At 48.0% G+C, this 21,167-nt stretch overlaps 1 pseudogene; it reads left to right on the top strand.

The window, feature by feature from the left end:
* LOC135570146 (LIM domain only protein 3-like) overlaps window positions 1–19,513 on the top strand; it is a 41,681-nt pseudogene extending 22,168 nt beyond the window's left edge.
* Window positions 19,514–21,167: the final 1,654 nt, after the last annotated feature.

The following is a 21,167-nucleotide window of genomic DNA, read 5'->3' as shown; positions in this document are numbered from 1 at the left end:
CGTGACCTCCAGCAGCTAGCCTCATCAGGGGTAAATTGGTCCAGGGACGGTCTGGTCTGGCTGGCTGATGAGGCTGGAGAGGAGAGGGACGACAGGCCCATATCGATTAGCTGTCTGTCTGTCTGTCTGTCCCCCAGGGCTGATCTGTGGCTAACAGCCTGCTGGATTGAGGGAGGCTGAGACTCATCTTTTCTACCCCCTAGAGCTATCCCTCTCTTCCTCCCTGCCTTCCTCTGTCCCTCTCCCCTTCCCTTCACCCCCTTGGATGACCCCGACCCCCAGCCCAGAGACCACAGCAGCATCACACAGTCCCACTTTAAGAATTACGGATGGTATTGAGGAGAGGGGAATCACTGTGGTGTCTAGGGAGAGGAGAATCACTGTGGTGTCTGGGGAGAGGGGAATCACTGTGGTGTCTGGGGAGAGGGGAATCACTGTGGTGTCTGGGGAGAGGGGAATCACTGTGGTGTCTGGGGAGGAGGGGAATCACTGTGGTGTCTGGGGAGAGGAGAATCACTGTGGTGTCTGGGGAGAGGGGAATCACTGTGGTGTCTAGGGAGAGGGGAATCACTGTGGTGTCTAGGGAGAGGAGAATCACTGTGGTGTCTGGGGAGAATCACTGTGGTGTCTGGGGAGAGGAAATCACTGTGGTGTCTGGGGAGAGGGGAATCACTGTGGTGTCTGGGGAGAGGAGAATCACTGTGGTGTCTGGGGAGAGGAGAATCACTGTGGTGTCTGGGGAGAGGGGAATCACTGTGGTGTCTGGGGAGAGGGGAATCACTGTGGTGTCTAGGGAGAGGAGAATCACTGTGGTGTCTGGGGAGAGGGGAATCACTGTGGTGTCTGGGGAGAGGAGAATCACTGTGGTGTCTGGGGAGAGGAGAATCACTGTGGTGTCTGGGGAGAGGGGAATCACTGTGGTGTCTGGGGAGAGGGGAATCACTGTGGTGTCTGGGGAGGAGGGGAATCACTGTGGTGTCTGGGGAGAGGAGAATCACTGTGGTGTCTGGGGAGAGGGGAATCACTGTGGTGTCTGGGGAGATGGGAATCACTGTGGTGTCTGGGGAGGAGGAGAATCACTGTGGTGTCTGGGGAGAGGAGAATCACTGTGGTGTCTGGGGAGAGGGAATCACTGTGGTGTCTGGGGAGAGGGGAATCACTGTGGTGTCTGGGGAGAGGAGAATCACTGTGGTGTCTGGGGAGAGGGAATCACTGTGGTGTCTGGGGAGATGGGAATCACTGTGGTGTCTGGGGAGAGGGAATCACTGTGGTGTCTGGGGAGAGGGGAATCACTGTGGTGTCTGGGGAGGAGGGAATCACTGTGGTGTCTGGGGAGAGGGAATCACTGTGGTGTCTGGGGAGAGGGGAATCACTGTGGTGTCTAGGGAGAGGAGAATCACTGTGGTGTCTAGGGAGAGGGGAATCACTGTGGTGTCTGGGGAGAGGAGAATCACTGTGGTGTCTGGGGAGAGGGGAATCACTGTGGTGTCTGGGGAGGAGGGGAATCACTGTGGTGTCTGGGGAGAGGAGAATCACTGTGGTGTCTGGGGAGAGGGGAATCACTGTGGTGTCTAGGGAGAGGAGAATCACTGTGGTGTCTGGGGAGAGGGGAATCACTGTGGTGTCTAGGGAGAGGAGAATCACTGTGGTGTCTGGGGAGAGGGGAATCACTGTGGTGTCTGGGGAGGAGGGGAATCACTGTGGTGTCTGGGGAGGAGGGGAATCACTGTGGTGTCTGGGGAGAGGAGAATCACTGTGGTGTCTGGGGAGGAGGGGAATCACTGTGGTGTCTGGGGAACCTGTTTTCATACAGGTAGTCTGTATTGTCTGTATTCCTCCAGGTTAGTCTGTATTCCTCCAGGTTAGTCTGTATTGTCTGTGTTCCTCCAGGTTAGTCTGTGTTCCTCCAGGTTAGTCTGTGTTCCTCCAGGTTAGTCTGTGTTCCTCCAGGTTAGTCTGTATTCCTCCAGGTTAGTCTGTATTCATCCAGGTTAGTCTGTATTCATCCAGGTTAGTCTATATTCCTCCAGGTTAGTCTGTGTTCCTCCAGGTTAGTCTGTGTTCCTCCAGGTTAGTCTGTGTTCCTCCAGGTTAGTCTGTGTTCCTCCAGGTTGGTCTGTATTCCTCCAGGTTAGTCTGTATTCATCCAGGTTAGTCTGTATTCATCCAGGTTAGTCTATATTCCTCCAGGTTAGTCTGTGTTCCTCCAGGTTAGTCTGTGTTGCTCCAGGTTAGTCTGTATAGTCTGTATTCATCCAGGTTAGTCTGTGTTCCTCCAGGTTAGTCTGTGTTCCTCCAGGTTAGTCTGTGTTCCTCCAGGTTAGTCTGTATTCCTCCAGGTTAGTCTGTATTCCTCCAGGTTAGTCTGTATTCATCCAGGTTAGTCTGTATTCATCCAGGTTAGTCTGTGTTCCTCCAGGTTGGTCTGTATTCATCCAGGTTAGTCTGTATTCATCCAGGTTAGTCTATATTCCTCCAGGTTAGTCTATATTCCTCCAGGTTAGTCTGTGTTGCTCCAGGTTAGTCTGTATAGTCTGTATTCCTCCAGGTTAGTCTGTATTTATCCATGTTAGTCTGTGTTCCTCCAGGTTAGTCTGTATTCATCCAGGTTAGTCTGTATTCATCCAGGTTAGTCTGTATTCCTCCAGGTTAGTCTGTATTCATCCAGGTTAGTCTGTATTGTCTGTGTTCCTCCAGGTTAGTCTGTGTTCCTCCAGGTTGGTCTGTATTCCTCCAGGTTAGTCTGTATTCATCCAGGTTAGTCTGTATTCATCCAGGTTAGTCTATATTCCTCCAGGTTAGTCTGTGTTCCTCCAGGTTAGTCTGTGTTCCTCCAGGTTAGTCTGTGTTCCTCCAGGTTAGTCTGTATTCATCCAGGTTAGTCTGTGTTCCTCCAGGTTAGTCTGTGTTCCTCCAGGTTAGTCTGTATTCCTCCAGGTTAGTCTGTATTCCTCCAGGTTGGTCTGTATTCATCCAGGTTAGTCTGTATTCATCCAGGTTAGTCTATATTCCTCCAGGTTAGTCTATATTCCTCCAGGTTAGTCTGTATTCATCCAGGTTATTCTGTATTCCTCCAGGTTAGTCTGTATTCCTCCAGGTTAGTCTGTGTTCCTCCAGGTTAGTCTGTGTTCCTCCAGGTTAGTCTGTGTTCCTCCAGGTTAGTCTGTATTCCTCCAGGTTAGTCTGTATTCATCCAGGTTAGTCTGTATTCATCCAGGTTAGTCTGTGTTCCTCCAGGTTAGTCTGTGTTCCTCCAGGTTGGTCTGTATTCATCCAGGTTAGTCTGTATTCATCCAGGTTAGTCTATATTCCTCCAGGTTAGTCTATATTCCTCCAGGTTAGTCTGTGTTGCTCCAGGTTAGTCTGTATAGTCTGTATTCCTCCAGGTTAGTCTGTATTTATCCATGTTAGTCTGTGTTCCTCCAGGTTAGTCTGTATTCATCCAGGTTAGTCTGTATTCCTCCAGGTTAGTCTGTATTCCTCCAGGTTAGTCTGTATTCATCCAGGTTAGTCTGTATTGTCTGTGTTCCTCCAGGTTAGTCTGTGTTCCTCCAGGTTAGTCTGTGTTCCTCCAGGTTAGTCTGTGTTCCTCCAGGTTAGTCTGTATTCCTCCAGGTTAGTCTGTGTTCCTCCAGGTTAGTCTGTATTCCTCCAGGTTAGTCTGTATTCCTCCAGGTTAGTCTGTGTTCCTCCAGGTTAGTCTGTGTTCCTCCAGGTTAGTCTGTGTTCCTCCAGGTTAGTCTGTGTTCCTCCAGGTTGGTCTGTATTCCTCCAGGTTAGTCTGTATTCATCCAGGTTAGTCTGTATTCATCCAGGTTAGTCTATATTCCTCCAGGTTAGTCTGTATTCCTCCAGGTTAGTCTGTGTTCCTCCAGGTTAGTCTGTGTTGCTCCAGGTTAGTCTGTATAGTCTGTATTTATCAAGGTTAGTCTGTGTTCCTCCATGTTAGTCTGTGTTGCTCCAGGTTAGTCTGTATAGTCTGTATTCCTCCAGGTTAGTCTGTATTTATTCATTTGAGTCTGTGTTCCTCCAGGTTAGTCTGTGTTCCTCCAGGTTAGTCTGTATAGTCTGTGTTCCTCCAGGTTAGTCTGTATTCCTCCAGGTTAGTCTATATTCCTCCAGGTTAGTCTGTATTCCTCCAGGTTAGTCTGTATTCCTCCAGGTTAGTCTGTATTCCTCCAGGTTAGTCTGTATTGTCTGTGTTCCTCCAGGTTAGTCTGTATTCCTCCAGGTTAGTCTGTGTTCCTCCAGGTTAGTCTGTGTTCCTCCAGGTTAGTCTGTATTCATCCAGGTTAGTCTGTATTCATCCAGGTTAGTCTGTATAGTCTGTGTTCCTCCAGGTTAGTCTGTATTCATCCAGGTTAGTCTGTATTCCTCCAGGTTAGTCTGTATTCCTCCAGGTTAGTCTGTATTCCTCCAGGTTAGTCTGTATTCCTCCAGGTTAGTCTGTGTTCCTCCAGGTTAGTCTGTATTCCTCCAGGTTAGTCTGTATTCCTCCAGGTTAGTCTGTATTCATCCAGGTTAGTCTGTATTCCTCCAGGTTAGTCTGTGTTCCTCCAGGTTAGTCTGTGTTCCTCCAGGTTAGTCTGTGTTCCTCCAGGTTAGTCTGTATTCCTCCAGGTTAGTCTGTATTCCTCCAGGTTAGTCTGTATTCCTCCAGGTTAGTCTGTATTCCTCCAGGTTAGTCTGTGTTCCTCCAGGTTAGTCTGTGTTCCTCCAGGTTAGTCTGTATTCATCCAGGTTAGTCTGTATTCCTCCAGGTTAGTCTGTGTTCCTCCAGGTTAGTCTGTATTCCTCCAGGTTAGTCTGTATTCCTCCAGGTTAGTCTGTATTCCTCCAGGTTAGTCTGTATTCCTCCAGGTTAGTCTGTATTCCTCCAGGTTAGTCTGTGTTCCTCCAGGTTAGTCTGTATTCCTCCAGGTTAGTCTGTATTCCTCCAGGTTAGTCTGTATTCCTCCAGGTTAGTCTGTATTCCTCCAGGTTAGTCTGTATTCCTCCAGGTTAGTCTGTTTTCCTCCAGGTTAGTCTGTATTCCTCCAGGTTAGTCTGTATTCCTCCAGGTTAGTCTGTATTCCTCCAGGTTAGTCTGTATTCCTCCAGGTTAGTCTGTATTCCTCCAGGTTAGTCTGTGTTCCTCCAGGTTAGTCTGTATTCCTCCAGGTTAGTCTGTGTTCCTCCAGGTTAGTCTGTGTTCCTCCAGGTTAGTCTGTATTCCTCCAGGTTTGTTTTCCTCCAGGTTAGTCTGTATTCCTCCAGGTTAGTCTGTGTTCCTCCAGGTTAGTCTGTGTTCCTCCAGGTTAGTCTGTGTTCCTCCAGGTTAGTCTGTAAGTGTTCCTCCAGGTTAGTCTGTGTTCCTCCAGGTTAGTCTGTGTTCCTCCAGGTTAGTCTGTGTTCCTCCAGGTTAGTCTGTATTCCTCCAGGTTAGTCTGTTTCCTCCAGGTTAGTCTGTGTTCCTCCAGGTTAGTCTGTGTTCCTCCAGGTTAGTCTGTGTTCCTCCAGGTTAGTCTGTGTTCCTCCAGGTTAGTCTGTGTTCCTCCAGGTTAGTCTGTGTTCCTCCAGGTTAGTCTGTGTTCCTCCAGGTTAGTCTGTATTCCTCCAGGTTAGTCTGTGTTCCTCCAGGTTAGTCTGTGTTCCTCCAGGTTAGTCTGTATTCCTCCAGGTTAGTCTGTGTTCCTCCAGGTTAGTCTGTGTTCCTCCAGGTTGGTCTGTTTTCCTCCAGGTTAGTCTGTGTTCCTCCAGGTTAGTCTGTATTCCTCCAGGTTAGTCTGTGTTCCTCCAGGTTAGTCTGTGTTCCTCCAGGTTAGTCTGTGTTCCTCCAGGTTAGTCTGTTTCCTCCAGGTTAGTCTGTGTTCCTCCAGGTTAGTCTGTGTTCCTCCAGGTTAGTCTGTGTTCCTCCAGGTTAGTCTGTGTTCCTCCAGGTTAGTCTGTGTTCCTCCAGGTTAGTCTGTTTTCCTCCAGGTTAGTCTGTTTTCCTCCAGGTTAGTCTGTTTTCCTCCAGGTTAGTCTGTATTCCTCCAGGTTAGTCTGTTTTCCTCCAGGTTAGTCTGTGTTCCTCCAGGTTAGTCTGTGTTCCTCCAGGTTAGTCTGTATTCCTCCAGGTTAGTCTGTGTTCCTCCAGGTTAGTCTGTGTTCCTCCAGGTTAGTCTGTGTTCCTCCAGGTTAGTCTGTGTTCCTCCAGGTTAGTCTGTGTTCCTCCAGGTTAGTCTGTGTTCCTCCAGGTTAGTCTGTGTTCCTCCAGGTTAGTCTGTGTTCCTCCAGGTTAGTCTGTGTTCCTCCAGGTTAGTCTGTGTTCCTCCAGGTTAGTCTGTGTTCCTCCAGGTTAGTCTGTGTTCCTCCAGGTTAGTCTGTGTTCCTCCAGGTTAGTCTGTGTTCCTCCAGGTTAGTCTGTGTTCCTCCAGGTTAGTCTGTGTTCCTCCAGGTTAGTCTGTGTTCCTCCAGGTTAGTCTGTGTTCCTCCAGGTTAGTCTGTGTTCCTCCAGGTTAGTCTGTATTCCTCCAGGTTAGTCTGTGTTCCTCCAGGTTAGTCTGTGTTCCTCCAGGTTAGTCTGTGTTCCTCCAGGTTAGTCTGTGTTCCTCCAGGTTAGTCTGTGTTCCTCCAGGTTAGTCTGTGTTCCTCCAGGTTAGTCTGTGTTCCTCCAGGTTAGTCTGTGTTCCTCCAGGTTTTTATTTTTTATTGAACCTTTATTTCATTTCATTTCATTATTTTGCAAGAAAATGATATGTATTATTATTTAAATTATCGGGATTTAAATATTAACAGTTGAATATTCAGTGATGTAATATAAGACATTGTATCCATGTGACCCGTGACCTGTGATCTGTGACCTGACATGTGATATACCTGAGACGTTTATTTAAACCCCCTGTCAAACTCTGGGTATGTTTCTGATCGCCCAGCAGCATTAAACCTGGGTGGGAAACATCATTTACATCTTGTTGTTACAACGAATCCCTGGTGTTTTCTAACCAATAACCTCACTGCAACGGTAATGAGACTGGCTTTGAGTCTCAAATGGTACCCTATTCTCTACGTAGTGCACTACTTCTGACCAGGGCCCATTGGGGAATAGGGGGACTTTTAGGAAGCAGCCTTGGTACAGCTAACAGAGACTATTTCATTTATTTGACAAGCTCCCTCCTTCCCTCCCTGTTCCTTCATTTGAGCGGAAAGTGAGTACTCTAGTTAACGGTGAGCCTCTGGGGCAAATAGCTGGCGTACCAATATATCTGTGAGCGTGCAGTGATGAAAACTGTGAAAACTTCATCTCCTCCTTCTCCTTCTCCTTCTCCTCTCCTCTCATCTCCTCTCTTCTCCTCTTCTCCTCTCCATCCTCTCCTCCCCTCCTTCTCCTCTCCATCCTCCCCCTCCTCTCCTCCTCCTCATCCTCCTCCTCCTCCTTCTCCTCTCTTCTCCTCACCATCCTCCTCCTCCTCCTCCCCCTCCTCCTCCTCCTCCTCCTCCTCCTCCTCCTCCTCTTCCTCCTCCTCCTCCTCCCCCTGGTTGGTGGTGCACTACATAGGGAATAGAGTGCCATTTGGGACTCTTACCAGGTAATTTAGTGGACACAGCTCTGTTAGGGCATAGTGCAATATCCTCATCATATGCTGTTGAAATTTCACCAGCAGAAATCATTTGTCTGTGTGACATAAGTGTGTGTGTTTGGGGGGGGGGGGGCAAGAGCTGTGAGTGGAGAGAGAGGGGGAAAGGGGGAGAGAAAGAGAGAGAGAGAGAGAGAAGAGATAGAGAGAGAGAGAGAGAGAGAGAGAGAGAGGGAGAGAGACAGAGGAAGAGATAGAGAGAGAGAGGGAGAGAGAGAGAGGGAGAGAGACAGAGGAAGAGATAGAGAGAGGGAGAGAGACAGAGGAAGAGAGAGAGAGAGAGAGAGAGAGACAGAGGAAGAGATAGAGAGAGAGAGAGGGAGAGAGACAGAGGAAGAGATAGAGAGAGGGAGAGAGACAGAGGAAGAGATAGAGAGAGAGAGAGAGAGAGACAGAGGAAGAGATAGAGAGAGAGAGAGAGAGACAGAGAGAGAGAACGTGAGGGAGTAAAAGAAGAGAAGGCTATAAATAAAGGAGAGGAATCCTATTAGCGGAACGAGGGAGGAGAGAAAACAGGATGGAGGGACAGAGGGAGAGAATGAACGATGTGTCAGAGGAGGCGGAAAACTAATGTATTCTGGGAAAATAATGTGTCATCTTAAAGCAGACGTTTTGTATTGGCCGGGCTGACACCATTAGGCTGAGCACACCTCCGACTGGTGTTAATCGCCATGTCAACAAGCAGGAAGGATGGAGATTACCTGAGGATATTTGATCCTGTGTAATGGATGGGTGCCCAGCCAGCAAGGCTGCACCTGAGATTGGCTTCTTCTCTATTACAACAAATTAAAGTTTAAACAAAGTTCCACATAGTCTCACAAAGGATCAACGGGCCAAAATAAGGAAATGAAGTTCCACAACATAAAGATGTAGCCCTCTAATGTCATCTGAATGAAACCTGAGAAAATCCCATAACACATATATTGTATGTTGGCTTAAAAGATATTTGAGACTTCTTAATGAGTAGTTATGTAGAACAAACGGTTCTGTCCTCCCATCCCACTCCTAGAAAAGTAAAGAATACCAGGCCTAAAACCCTGCAGAGATTCAGGTGTTCTGCCTCCTCTTGTCCACTCCACCATCACTCTCCCACACCACTGAGAGAGAGAGCGAGAGAGAGAGACACACACAGAGAGAGAGAGAGAGAGAGAGAGAGAGATTACAGGCAGCCGTGCTCAGTGTTGGACAGCTAGCTAGCGAGAAGTCAACCAGAGACTCAGCCTCCCCTCTCTCCTCCTCTCAGCTAGCTAGGGAGAAGTCAACCAGAGACTCAGCCTCCTCTCTCCTCCTCTCAGCTAGCTAGGGAGAAGTCAACCAGAGACTCAGCCTCCTCTCTCCTCCTCTCAGCTAGCTAGGGAGAAGTCAACCAGAGACTCAGCCTCCCCTCTCTCCTCCTCTCAGCTAGCTAGGGAGAAGTCAAACAGAGACTCAGCCTCCTCTCTCCTCCTCTCAGCTAGCTAGGGAAGTCAAACAGAACTCAGTCAAACAGAGACTCAGCCTCCTCTCTCCTCCTCTCAGCTAGCTAGGAGAAGTCAACCAGAGACTCAGCCTCCTCTCTCCTCCTCTCAGCTAGCTAGGAGAAGTCAAACAGAGACTCAGCCTCCTCTCTCCTCCTCTCAGCTAGCTAGGGAGAAGTCAAACAGAGACTCAGCCTCCTCTCTCCTCCTCTCAGCTAGCTAGGGAGAAGACTAAGCCTCAGCTAGCTAGCGAGAAGTCAAACAGAGACTCAGCCTCCTCTCTCCTCCTCTCAGCTAGCTAGGGAGAAGTCAACCAGAGACTCAGCCTCCTCTCTCCTCCTCTCAGCTAGCTAGCGAGAAGTCAAACAGAGACTCAGCCTCCTCTCTCCTCCTCTCAGCTAGCTAGGGAGAAGTCAAACAGACTCAGCCTCCTCTCTCCTCCTCTCAGCTAGCTAGGGAGAAGTCAACCAGAGACTCAGCCTCCCCTCTCTCCTCCTCTCTGCTAGCTAGGGAGAAGTCAAACAGAGACTCAGCCTCCTCTCTCCTCCTCTCAGCTAGCTAGGGAGAAGTCAAACAGAGACTCAGCCTCCTCTCTCCTCCTCTCAGCTAGCTACGGAGAAGTCAACCAGAGACTCAGCCTCCCCTCTCTCCTCCTCTCAGCTAGCTAGGGAGAAGTCAAACAGAGACTCAGCCTCCTCTCTCCTCCTCTCAGCTAACTAGGGAGAAGTCAATCAGAGACTCAGCCTCCTCTCTCCTCCTCTCAGCTAGCTAGGGAGAAGTCAAACAGAGGCTCAGCCTCCTCTCTCCTCCTCTCAGCTAGCTAGGGAGAAGTCAAACAGAGACTCAGCCTCCTCTCTCCTCCTCTCATCTAGCTAGGGAGAAGTCAATCAGAGACTCAGCCTCCTCTCTCCTCCTCTCAGCTAGCTAGGGAGAAGTCAAACAGAGACTCAGCCTCCTCTCTCCTCCTCTCAGCTAGCTAGGGAGAAGTCAACCAGAGACTCAGCCTCCCCTCTCTCCTCCTCTCAGCTAGCTAGGGAGAAGTCAAACAGAGACTCAGCCTCCTCTCTCCTCCTCTCAGCTAGCTAGCGAGAAGTCAAACAGAGACTCAGCCTCCTCTCTCCTCCTCTCAGCTAGCTAGGGAGAAGTCAACCAGAGACTCAGCCTCCTCTCTCCTCCTCTCAGCTAGCTAGCGAGAAGTCAAACAGAGACTCAGCCTCCTCTCTCCTCCTCTCAGCTAGCTAGGGAGAAGTCAAACAGAGACTCAGCCTCCTCTCTCCTCCTCTCATCTAGCTAGGGAGAAGTCAATCAGAGACTCAGCCTCTCTCCTCCTCTCAGCTAGCTAGGGAGAAGTCAAACAGAGACTCAGCCTCCTCTCTCCTCCTCTCAGCTAGCTAGGGAGAAGTCAACCAGAGACTCAGCCTCCCCTCTCTCCTCCTCTCAGCTAGCTAGGGAGAAGTCAAACAGAGACTCAGCCTCCTCTCTCCTCCTCTCAGCTAGCTAGGGAGAAGTCAAACAGAGACTCAGCCTCCTCTCTCCTCCTCTCAGCTAGCTAGGGAGAAGTCAACCAGAGACTCAGCCTCCCCTCTCTCCTCCTCTCAGCTAGCTAGGGAGAAGTCAAACAGAGACTCAGCCTCCTCTCTCCTCCTCTCAGCTAGCTAGGGAGAAGTCAAACAGAGACTCAGCCTCCTCTCTCCTCCTCTCAGCTAGCTAGGGAGAAGTCAACCAGAGACTCAGCCTCCCCTCTGCTAGCTAGGGAGAAGTCAAACAGAGACTCAGCCTCCTCTCTCCTCCTCTCAGCTAGCTAGGGAGAAGTCAACCAGAGACTCAGCCTCCTCTCTCCTCCTCTCAGCTAGCTAGCGAGAAGTCAAACAGAGACTCCTCCTCTCTCCTCCTCTCAGCTAGCTAGGGAGAAGTCAAACAGAGACTCCTCCTCTCTCCTCCTCTCAGCTAGCTAGGGAGAAGTCAAACAGAGACTCCTCCTCTCTCCTCCTCTCCTCTCCCAGTAACCAGAGGCACCGTCCACTCCTGCTTCCCAGTAAACACAGGCACTGCCCCCCCCCCCCCCTGGTCCCAGTAAACACAGGTGCTCTACGCTCTGACTTTGTCCAACTCTCACTGCTAGGGAGATAAAATGCCCTCAGGACAGAAGCACTTCCCTCTCTCTCTCCCTCTCTCTAATCTCCACTCTGCCCATGTGGGAAAGGTCGAGCGGCCCACTGGCTAAAAGAGAGGCGGAGGATGGAGAGGGGAATGGAGGAGAGGAGGAGGGAGGTGGTTAGGTCTGTAGGGTTGTTGTAACAGCTTCAGGTGGAAACAGAGGTGACCCAGACAGACAGTGATCTCAACAGGATAAACAGTCTTTAGACCAGAGGACCATTGGACTGGAACATGTGTCCCAGACAGACAGGGATCTCAACAGGATAAACAGTCTTTAGACCAGAGGACCATTGGACTGGAACATGTGTCCCAGACAGACAGGGATCTCAACAGGATAAACAGTCTTTAGACCAGAGGACCATTGGACTGAAATTGGACTAAATCATACCTTGAATGCAGAACTCAGTGAGCTGTCGCCCACGCTTAGCTATGATGTGGGCGTGCCCCAAGGGTCAATACTGGGGCCCCTCCTGTTCAGCCTGTACATTAATGATCTGCCTTCTGTCTGTACTGGGTCTGTAGTTCAGCCTGTACATTAATGATGTGCCTTCTGTCTGTACTGGGTCTGTAGTTCAGCCTGTACATTAATGATGTGCCTTTTGTCTGTACTGGGTCTGTAGTTCAGCCTGTACATTAATGATGTGCCTTCTGTCTGTACTGGGTCTGTAGTTCAGATGTTTTCAGATGATACAGTGATATATGTGCAAAGAGCAAACAACAAGCTGCACCAGAACTCACTACTGTAATGGTCCAGGTTACACAGTGACTCACTACTGTAATGGTCCAGGTTACTTAGTGACTCACTACTGTAATGGTCCAGGTTACACAGTGACTCACTACTGTAATGGTCCAGGTTACATAGTGACTCACTACTGTAGTGGTCCAGGATACATAGTGACTCACTACTGTAATAGTCCAGGTTACATAGTGACTCACTACTGTAATAGTCCAGGTTACATAGTGACTCACTACTGTAATAGTCCAGGTTACATAGTGACTCACTACTGTAATGGTCCAGGTTACATAGTGACTCAGTGACTCACTACTGTAATGGTCCAGGTTACACAGTGACTCACTACTGTAATAGTCCAGGTTACATAGTGACTCACTATAGTGACTCAGTGACTCACTACTGTAATGGTCCAGGTTACATAGTGACTCACTACTGTAATGGTCCAGGTTACACAGTGGCTCAGTGACTCACTACTGTAATGGTCCAGGTTACATAGTGACTCACTACTGTAATGGTCCAGGTTACATAGTGACTCAGTGACTCACTACTGTAATGGTCCAGGTTACACAGTGACTCAGTGACTCACTACTGTAATGGTCCAGGTTACATAGTGACTCACTACTGTAATGGTCCAGGTTACATAGTGACTCACTACTGTAATGGTCCAGGTTACATAGTGACTCACTACTGTAATGGTCCAGGTTACATAGTGACTCACTACTGTAATGGTCCAGGTTACATAGTGACTCAGTGACTCACTACTGTAATGGTCCAGGTTACATAGTGACTCACTACTGTAATGGTCCAGGTTACATAGTGACTCAGTGACTCACTACTGTAATGGTCCAGGTTACATAGTGACTCACTACTGTAATGGTCCAGGTTACACAGTGACTCACTACTGTAATGGTCCAGGTTACATAGTGACTCACTACTGTAATGGTCCAGGTTACATAGTGACTCACTACTGTAATGGTCCAGGTTACATAGTGACTCACTACTGTAATGGTCTCAGTGACTCACTACTGTAATGGTCAGGTTACATGACTCAGTGACTCACTACTGTAATGGTCCAGGTTACACAGTGACTCAGTGACTCACTACTGTAATGGTCCAGGTTACATAGTGACTCACTACTGTAATGGTCCAGGTTACATAGTGACTCACTACTGTAATGGTCCAGGTTACATAGTGACTCAGTGACACACTACTGTAATGGTCCAGGTTACATAGTGACTCACTACTGTAATGGTCCAGGTTACACAGTGACTCACTACTGTAATGGTCCAGGTTACAGTGACTCACTACTGTAATGGTCCAGGTTACACAGTGACTCACTACTGTAATGGTCCAGGTTACAGTGACTCACTACTGTAATGGTCCAGGTTACATAGTGACTCAGTGACTCACTACTGTAATGGTCCAGGTTACATAGTGACTCACTACTGTAATGGTCCAGGTTACATAGTGACTCAGTGACTCACTACTGTAATGGTCCAGGTTACATAGTGACTCACTACTGTAATGGTCCAGGTTACATAGTGACTCAGTGACTCACTACTGTAATGGTCCAGGTTACATAGTGACTCACTACTGTAATGGTCCAGGTTACACAGTGACTCACTACTGTAATGGTCCAGGTTACATAGTGACTCAGTGACTGACTACTATAATGGTCCAGGTTACATAGTGACTCACTACTGTAATGGTCCAGGTTACATAGTGACTCACTACTGTAATGGTCCAGGTTACATAGTGACTCAGTGACTCACTACTGTAATGGTCCAGGTTACATAGTGACTCAGTGACTCACTACTGTAATGGTCCAGGTTACACAGTGACTCACTACTGTAATAGTCCAGGTTACATAGTGACTCACTACTGTAATGGTCCAGGTTACATAGTGACTCAGTGACTCACTACTGTAATGGTCCAGGTTACATAGTGACTCACTACTGTAATGGTCCAGGTTACATAGTGACTCACTACTGTAATGGTCCAGGTTACATAGTGACTCAGTGACTCACTACTGTAATGGTCCAGGTTACATAGTGACTCACTACTGTAATGGTCCAGGTTACACAGTGACTCACTACTGTAATGGTCCAGGTTACACAGTGACTCACTACTGTAATGGTCCAGGTTACATAGTGACTCACTACTGTAATGGTCCAGGTTACATAGTGACTCAGTGACTCACTACTGTAATGGTCCAGGTTACATAGTGACTCACTACTGTAATGGTCCAGGTTACATAGTGACTCAGTGACTCACTACTGTAATGGTCCAGGTTACAAAGTGACTCAGTGACTCACTACTGTAATGGTCCAGGTTACAAAGTGACTCACTACTGTAATGGTCCAGGTTACATAGTGACTCAGTGACTCACTACTGTAATGGTCCAGGTTACATAGTGACTCACTACTGTAATGGTCCAGGTTACATAGTGACTCACTACTGTAATGTGACTCACTACTGTAATGGTCCAGGTTACATAGTGACTCAGTGACTACTGTAATGGTCCAGGTTACATAGTGACTCACTACTGTAATGGTCCAGGTTACATAGTGACTCACTACTGTAATGGTCCAGGTTACATAGTGACTCAGTGACTCACTACTGTAATGGTCCAGGTTACATAGTGACTCAGTGACTCACTACTGTAATGGTCCAGGTTACACAGTGACTCACTACTGTAATGGTCCAGGTTACATAGTGACTCAGTGACTCACTACTGTAATGGTCCAGGTTACACAGTGACTCAGTGACTCACTACTGTAATGGTCCAGGTTACACAGTGACTCACTCACTGTAATGGTCCAGGTTACATAGTGACTCACTACTGTAATGGTCCAGGTTACACAGTGACTCAGTGACTCACTACTGTAATGGTCCAGGTTACATAGTGACTCAGTGACTCACTACTGTAATGGTCCAGGTTACATAGTGACTCACTACTGTAATGGTCCAGGTTACATAGTGACTCACTACTGTAATGGTCCAGGTTACACAGTGACTCAGTGACTCACTACTGTAATGGTCCAGGTTACATAGTGACTCACTACTGTAATGGTCCAGGTTGGTCAGGTGACTCAGTGACTCACTACTGTAATGGTCCAGGTTACATAGTGACTCACTACTGTAATGGTCCAGGTTACATAGTGACTCAGTGACTCACTACTGTAATGGTCCAGGTTACACAGTGACTCACTACTGTAATAGTCCAGGTTACATAGTGACTCACTACTGTAATGGTCCAGGTTACATAGTGACTCACTACTGTAATGGTCCAGGTTACACAGTGACTCACTACTGTAATGGTCCAGGTTACATAGTGACTCAGTGACTGACTACTATAATGGTCCAGGTTACATAGTGACTCACTACTGTAATGGTCCAGGTTACATAGTGACTCACTACTGTAATGGTCCAGGTTACATAGTGACTCAGTGACTCACTACTGTACCGGTCCAGGTTACATAGTGACTCAGTGACTCACTACTGTAATGGTCCAGGTTACACAGTGAGTCACTACTGTAATAGTCCAGGTTACATAGTGACTCACTACTGTAATGGTCCAGGTTACATAGTGACTCAGTGACTCACTACTGTAATGGTCCAGGTTACATAGTGACTCACTACTGTAATGGTCCAGGTTACATAGTGACTCACTACTGTAATGGTCCAGGTTACATAGTGACTCAGTGACTCACTACTGTAATGGTCCAGGTTACATAGTGACTCACTACTGTAATGGTCCAGGTTACACAGTGACTCACTACTGTAATGGTCCAGGTTACACAGTGACTCACTACTGTAATGGTCCAGGTTACATAGTGACTCACTACTGTAATGGTCCAGGTTACATAGTGACTCAGTGACTCACTACTGTAATGGTCCAGGTTACATAGTGACTCACTACTGTAATGGTCCAGGTTACATAGTGACTCAGTGACTCACTACTGTAATGGTCCAGGTTACAAAGTGACTCACTACTGTAATGGTCCAGGTTACATAGTGACTCAGTGACTCACTACTGTAATGGTCCAGGTTACAAAGTGACTCACTACTGTAATGGTCCAGGTTACATAGTGACTCAGTGACTCACTACTGTAATGGTCCAGGTTACATAGTGACTCACTACTGTAATGGTCCAGGTTACATAGTGACTCACTACTGTAATGGTCCAGGTTACACAGTGACTCACTACTGTAATGGTCCAGGTTACATAGTGACTCAGTGACTGACTACTGTAATGGTCCAGGTTACATAGTGACTCACTACTGTAATGGTCCAGGTTACATAGTGACTCACTACTGTAATGGTCCAGGTTACATAGTGACTCAGTGACTCACTACTGTACCGGTCCAGGTTACATAGTGACTCAGTGACTCACTACTGTAATGGTCCAGGTTACACAGTGACTCACTACTGTAATGGTCCAGGTTACATAGTGACTCAGTGACTCACTACTGTAACGGTCCAGGTTACACAGTGACTCAGTGACTCACTACGGTAATGGTCCAGGTTACACAGTGACTCAGTGACTCACTACGGTAATGGTCCAGGTTACATAGTGACTCACTACTGTAGTGGTCCAGGTTACACAGTGACTCAGTGACTCACTACTGTAATGGTCCAGGTTACATAGTGACTCAGTGACTCACTACTGTAATGGTCCAGGTTACATAGTGACTCACTACTGTAATGGTCCAGGTTACATAGTGACTCACTACTGTAGTGGTCCAGGTTACACAGTGACTCAGTGACTCACTACTGTAATGGTCCAGGTTACATAGTGACTCACTACTGTAATGGCCCAGGTTACATAGTGACTCACTACTGTAATGGTCCAGGTTACACAGTGACTCACTACTGTAATTGTCCAGGTTACATAGTGACTCACTACTGTAGTGGTCCAGGTTACACAGTGACTCAGTGACTCACTACTGTAGTGGTCCAGGTTACACAGTGACTCAGTGACTCACTACTGTAATGGTCCAGGTTACATAGTGACTCACTACTGTAATGGTCCAGGTTACACAGTGACTCACTACTGTAATGGTCCAGGTTACACAGTGACTCACTACTGTAATGGTCCAGGTTACACAGTGACTCACTACTGTAATGGTCCAGGTTACACAGTGACTCACTACTGTACCGGTCCAGGTTACACAGTGACTCACTACTGTAATGGTCCAGGTTACATAGTGACTCACTACTGTAGTGGTCCAGGTTACATAGTGACTCAGTGACTCACTACTGTAATGGTCCAGGTTACATAGTGACTCAGTGACTCTATGGAGAAGCTCCACCTGGATATCTGATGCTACTGAGCCAGATGTCTATGTGTCAGGGGAGAAGCTCCACCTGGTATCTGATGCTACTGAGCCAGATGTCTATGTGTCAGGGGAGAAGCTCCACCTGGTATCTGATGCTACTGACCCAGATGTCTATGTGTCAGGGGAGAAGCTCCAGGTGGTATCTGATGTTACTGAGCCAGATGTCTGTGTGTCAGGGGAGAAGCTCCACCTGGTATCTGATGCTACTGAACCAGATGTCTATGTGTCAGGGGAGAAGCTCCAGCTGGTATCTGATGCTACTGAACCAGATGTCTATGTGTCAGGGGAGAAGCTCCAGGTGGTATCTGATGTTACTGAGCCAGATGTCTATGTGTCAGGGGAGAAGCTCCACCTGGTATCTGATGCTACTGAACCAGATGTCTATGTGTCAGGGGAGAAGCTCAGGTGGTATCTGATGTTACTGAGCCAGATGTCTATGTGTCAGGGGAGAAGCTCCAGCTGGTATCTGATTTTAAGTACCTTGGCATCATACTCGATTCCAACCTCTCTTTTAAAAAGCATGTGAAAAAGGTAATTCAAATATCCAAATTCAACCTAGCTAATTTCCCGATTTATACGAAATCGTTTGACTACAGAGGTAGCAAAACTGTACTTCAAATCTATGATACTCCCCCACTTAACATACTGCTTGACTAGTTGGGCCCAAGCTCGCTGTACAACATTAAGACCTATTCAGTCTGTCTACAAACAGGCTCTCAAAGTGCCTGATAGGAAGCCCAATAGCCATCATCACTGTTACATCCTCAGAAAGCATGAGCTCCTGAGCTGGGAAAAGATCTGGTGCAATACACAGACGCATGTCTTGTATTCAAGATCCTAAATGGTCTGGCTCCTCCCCCTCCACCCTGTACTTCTGTTAAACAGAAAACCCAAACATATGGCAGCAGATCCACAAGGTCTGCCATGAGAGGTGACTGTATAGTTCCCTTATTAAGGAAAAGCACCTTTAGTAAATCTGTTTTCTCTGTGAGAGCTTCCCATGTCTGGAATAGACTGCCTTCAGACACACACAACTGCACCACATATCACACTTTCACCATAAAAACATGAAGCTCAAGGCCAGTCAGATTTGTGAACGTGGTCCCTAGTTGTGTGTTGCCGCTTTCCATGTTGTCTGTAACTTGTGAGGTGTGGAAACACTTTGTTGCTTTTATAGATTTTGTCTTGCTGCTTTTTGTTCTATGTTGCTCTGTCTGTATGCTACGTCTTGCTTGTTCTATGTTGCTCTGTCTGTATTCTATGTTGTTCTGTCTGTATGCTACGTCTTGCTTGTTCTATGTTGCTCTGTCTATATGCTATGTCTTGCTTGTCCTATGTTGCTCTCTCTGCGTGCTATGTCTTGCTTGTTCTATGTTGCTCTGTCTGTATGCTATGTCTTGCTTGTTCTATGTTGCTCTGTCTGTATTCTATGTCTTGCTTGTTCTATGTTGCTCTGTCTGTATGCTATGTCTTGCTTGTTCTATGTTGCTCTGTCTGTATTCTATGTCTTGCTTGTTCTATGTTGTTCTGTCTGTATGCTATGTCTTGCTTGTTCTATGTTGCTCTGTCTGTATGCTATGTCTTGCTTGTTCTTGCTTGTTCTATGTTGTTCTGTCTGTATGCTATGTCTTGCTTGTTCTATGTTGTTCTGTCTGTATGCTACGTCTTGCTTGTTCTATGTTGTTCTGTCTGTATGCTACGTCTTGCTTGTTCTATGTTGCTCTGTCTGTATGCTATGTCTTGCTTGTTCTATGTTGTTCTGTCTGTATTCTACGTCTTGCTTGTTCTATGTTGCTCTGTCTGTATGCTATGTCTTGCTTGTTCTATGTTGTTCTGTCTGTATTCTACGTCTTGCTTGTTCTATGTTGCTCTGCGTGTGCTCACTGATCAATGATTGTCTGTATCGTTATTTGTAATTGTTTTTAATAACCTGCCCAGGGACTGAGGTTGAAAATTATCCGGCTGGCTAAAACCGTCACTTTTACTGAAACGTTGATTAATGTGCACTGTCCCTGTAAAAATAAATAAAAAGTAAACAACTCAAAAATGAAACTCAATAAACTCTCTCTTTTCTCCCCCTCCCTCTCTAGGTTTTGTGTGGGAGATAAGTTCTTCCTGAAGAACAATATGATCCTGTGTCAGACGGACTATGAGGAGGGGCTGATGAAGGAGGGATACGCCCCGCAGGTTCGCTGACTACAGATGAAGAGCAGAGAGAGAGGGGGGGGGGGGTGGTGATGGGATTGAGGAGAGCAGAGAGAGACTGAAGGAAGGAGGAGGAGAGACATCCAATCAGACTGAAGGAAGGAGGAGGAGAGACATCCAATCAGACTGAAGGGAGGAGGAGGAGAGACATCCAATCAGACTGAAGGAATGAGGAGGAGAGACATCCAATCAGACTGAAGGAAGGAGGAGGAGAGACATCCAATCAGACTGAAGGAAGGAAGGAGGAGATCCATCCAATCAGACGGAAGGAAGGAGGAGAGCCATCCAATCAGACTGAAGGAAGGAAGGAGAGCCATCCAATCAGACTGAAGGAAGGAAGGAGAGCCATCCAATCAGACTGAAGGAAGGAAGGGAAGCCATCCAATCAGACACCAAAAGCACTACTACAACTCTCTCTCTCTCTCTCTCTCTCTCTCTCTCTCTCTTCCTCTCCAATGTCAGAGCCCTAACGTGTATATAACCAACCAACAACCAACGTTCAACCTGGAAGGGACCGTTTCTCTGCTGTACAGAATAGCCATAGAGACTGGCTGTTAGAGACTGGCCATAGAGACTAAGGGTTGTCAGAGGAGGAGGGGGGCGCCCTACAAGGTCACAATGGACGACATGTACAAAAGTTGACTTTGTTTGTTTCCCAACAACCAAACACTGGCTTGACAATGATACCCCAATCCACCTTCGCCCCCTCCCCCCTCCTATTCCTGGGGAGAACCTAAACAATCAAGATCCCAGTGTCTGAAACCCATATGACTCAGTCTCCACTAGGGCCCAAGTGACTATCTGACCCGGGACAGGCAGGGAAGAGAGAACTACGGAGATACAGAGCGTCACCATCCGATCTCAGGTTGAATTCAACCACAATCCAACCATCGTGATCTCTTCAATTCAACCACAATCCAACCATCGTGATCTCTTCAGCTCGGGAAAGCTCCCTCCGTGTCGTTTTATAGACTCTCATTTGGGACTCTCCTTGGAAGACTGACGATTCTGGACTGTGGTCCTATGGAGTGGCTTGTAATTAGTGCGGGGGGGGGGCTTGGACATTTTTTTGCGGGAGTTCTCATGTTTTGTTAAGGCCTTGCCTGCCTTTGGTTTGTGCTCTCACACTGGGTCTGGGGGAGGGGGGTGACAGGTGAGGGGAGGTTCTAGGGGTATCAGGGGGGGGGTATCTGGGGAGTAGTTCTAGGGGTATCTGGGGAGGGGAGGTTCTAGGGGTATCTGGGGGTAGGTTCTAGGGGTATCGGGGGGGGGTGATGGGTGAGGGGAGGTTCTAGGGGTATCGGGGGGGGTGATGGGTGAGGGGGAGGTTCTAGGGGTATCGGGGGGTGATGGGTGAGGGGAGGTTCTAGGGGTATCGGGGGGTGATGGGTGAGGGGAGGTTCTAGGGGTATGGGGGGTGATGGGTGAGGGGAGGTTCTAGGGGTATCGGGGGTGATGGGTGAGGGGAGGTTCTAGGGGTATCGGGGGGGTGGGAGGGGGACGTTCTAGGGGTATCGGGGGGAGTGAGGGGGAGGTTCTAGGGGTATCGGGGTGATGGGTGGGGTAGGGGGGACGTTCTAGGGGTATCGGGGGGTTCTAGGGGTATCTGGGGGAGTGAGGGGGAGGTTCTAGGGGTATCGGGGGGATGGGTGAGGGGGACGTTCTAGGGGTATCG

This window comes from Oncorhynchus nerka, unplaced genomic scaffold (genome assembly GCF_034236695.1).
Source record: "Oncorhynchus nerka isolate Pitt River unplaced genomic scaffold, Oner_Uvic_2.0 unplaced_scaffold_1082, whole genome shotgun sequence".
Lineage (NCBI taxonomy): Eukaryota > Metazoa > Chordata > Actinopteri > Salmoniformes > Salmonidae > Oncorhynchus > Oncorhynchus nerka.
The sequence above is the reverse complement of the archived record's forward strand: the minus strand, read 5'-3'. Positions and strand labels throughout refer to the sequence as shown.